This window comes from Phaethon lepturus, unplaced genomic scaffold, assembly GCF_000687285.1.
Source record: "Phaethon lepturus isolate BGI_N335 unplaced genomic scaffold, ASM68728v1 scaffold59, whole genome shotgun sequence".
In the NCBI taxonomy this organism is placed as follows: Eukaryota; Metazoa; Chordata; class Aves; order Phaethontiformes; family Phaethontidae; genus Phaethon; species Phaethon lepturus.
Genome location: NW_010565257.1, coordinates 5,169 through 7,742, shown reverse-complemented (window position 1 = coordinate 7,742; position 2,574 = coordinate 5,169).

Genomic DNA, 2,574 nt, shown 5'->3' with positions numbered 1-2,574 from the left:
GGGAAAGAGAAAGGCTTTCAGGCAGGCTGTTATTCAGGTTTGTCTTGATTGTTCTCTTGTGGAGAGTGCCAAAACAGTCTGTCCTGGTAAGCCGAGAGGCTCAGAGCAGCGTGTGCTTGTGCCAGGTGAACAAAGCTGGGGGAAGGGACCAGGAGCCAGCAGCGATTCTGAGATGCCTTTATCCATCCATTTTCCCCGAGACAAAGCACCATGCCATGCCCCTGTCCACTTACAGCCCATCTGCATGAAGGTCCTAATGTTTTGTTTGCTTTGCTGGCGGGAGGCATGTTTTAGAGCAATTCCCCAGCTCGCTCTTCCCTGCGTGTACGCAGCTGAAGTGGGTACCACACAGAGCAGCACGCTTCTCCACCGCGCAGAGCAGCACGCTTCCCCTGAGCTCACTGGGGAGGACTTAGCCCAGTGCTGGAGGCATCTGGCCCTGTTAGAGCAGTGTCCTACATGGACTGACCCACGGTCCTCTCCAGGATGCTGTGTTAGTGTGTTGCTGGATTAGGGGTTGTTGTGGTGGAACAGCTACAACACCTCTAATACCTGAACCATGCACAGCGCCTGTAGATACCCGGCAAGTGTTTGAATCGTTTTGGCTGTTGAACACAGCCAAAGTTTGCATTTGAACTGGAAATTTCACTGTGCTTAACAACAACATCTCATCCATGTTTCTCAAGAGATCAGGATGACTTCTAAGTAAACTTAGTTCTTGGCTCCCCTGCCTGCATATGAGGTGAAGAATGCACTCATTAAGCCTGTGTTCTGTTTAAAATCTCTAAAAATGTCAATCTATCTCAGGCATCTGGTAGGACACCACTCAGATAACCTGACCTGTGAGATGGCTGGAACACAGCGGGTAGATGTAGAGCAAGGGCACTCAGGGTAAGAGATCCAGGTGGTAACTGATAGCAGTTGGACACCAGGACAAAGGGTTTGAAATCAAGCACGGCTTTGCTTTTCAAAAGCTTTGTTCAGCTGTTCAATACAGCTAAGTTTTTTTAATAACTTGGTATCAAACACTCACCAGTGCTGGGAATAAACCTGATCAGAGCCCAAGGAAGGAGAAAGAGGAGGGCAGAATGACAGGAACATCATGAGAAATACAAAACCAGCAGAAAATACACAAGAAAAAAATTCAAGTGGGACTGGAGAAATGTAAGTCCTGACGAACACTGCTGTGCAGGTGTCTCATTGCAGGTTGGTCCCAGGAATAAATGGCATGGTCCTACTAAATAAGGTTATCTGAATCTGAATTCACAGAGAACCATTGCCCCACTGCAATTAAGGTCTGGGCTGTGCTTTACTGAGCATGGACAAGGATTCCTGCAGAAATCACAGGGATGTGAGGCTGGTGGGGACCTAGCATGGTTATTTGGTCCATCTCCCTGCTCTAAGGCCAGGTCTACCTATCCTTAGATCATCCTTGGCAAATTAACTCCTGCTTTTCCTTAAAATCTTCTGTTGTATGAGATTTTCCTCTGCCCTAGGTAGCCTGAGTGTTTTACTATCTTTTAAGTTAGAAAATCTTCCTGAATATCTAAACTAACTCTAAAAATCTAATTGCTTAATCTAACAAGAAATTAGTCTGATTTCTCCTTGTCTTTAATAAGAATAGGAGAAAAAAAAGTAGTAGACTGTCTTCTTTGTGTATTATAGGAGTTATGTTTCCCTTCAGCCTTCTCTTTTCTAGTTTAAACAAAGTCAATTATTCAACTTTTCCTCATGGGTCATGTTTTCCAAACTTCTTATCTTTTGCCATTTAGGTTGCACCTTCTTAGAGCTTGAACTCCAGCCAAGGACTTGCTAAAAGTGAGTTGAGTAGAATAATTTCCTCCCATCCTACTCATCTCACCAGCCTTCTGCTGTTGTGGCTCAGAATGACTGTCACATTTTTGGCAAGAGGAAACTCAACCTGCAGTTAGCTACCTCTCCTTCTCCGTCATACAACTGCTTGGCCACTACCTCCCCATTTTGTACTTGCTTCCTCCACCTACTAAGTGCAGCATTTTACTGAATTTCATACGGTCATTTCAGAGTACTGGGCCAGCATAACAAAATCATGCTGCACTGTTTTCTTCCTCTGAAGCAGGGGCTTCCATCAGCCCAGTGTCATGAACACCTTTCAGTTGTCCTCTCCATCCTGTTATCCAAGCTGCTAGCAAAAACATGAATATTTTGGGTCCCCTGGGGTAGACAGCAAACCACTGACACCTACTTAGGGTTCAACCTTTCAGCCCATCATAAAATAATCCTATTTCTCAGTGTCTTCATATCTCACGGGGAGCTCTGTCTAAAGCCTAAACGTGCCACATTAGCTGCTTCTCTCTTGTTCCTTGGAGCATCTCTCTGTTGGGGAGGAAATGAGATTGGTTTGATAGGATCTTCCCATGACAGATCCCTGTTAGTTCCTCCATATCACTTTATTATTTCCTAGGTACTTACAAACTGGCTGCTTAAGAATTTTCTCTCACATCTGTCTGTGTATTCAAGTTGGGTTGACTGTCCTGTAATTCCTTGAGTCCTTCTTTTTTGCCTTTTCAGGTGCTGACTCCACAGCTTGGTGGA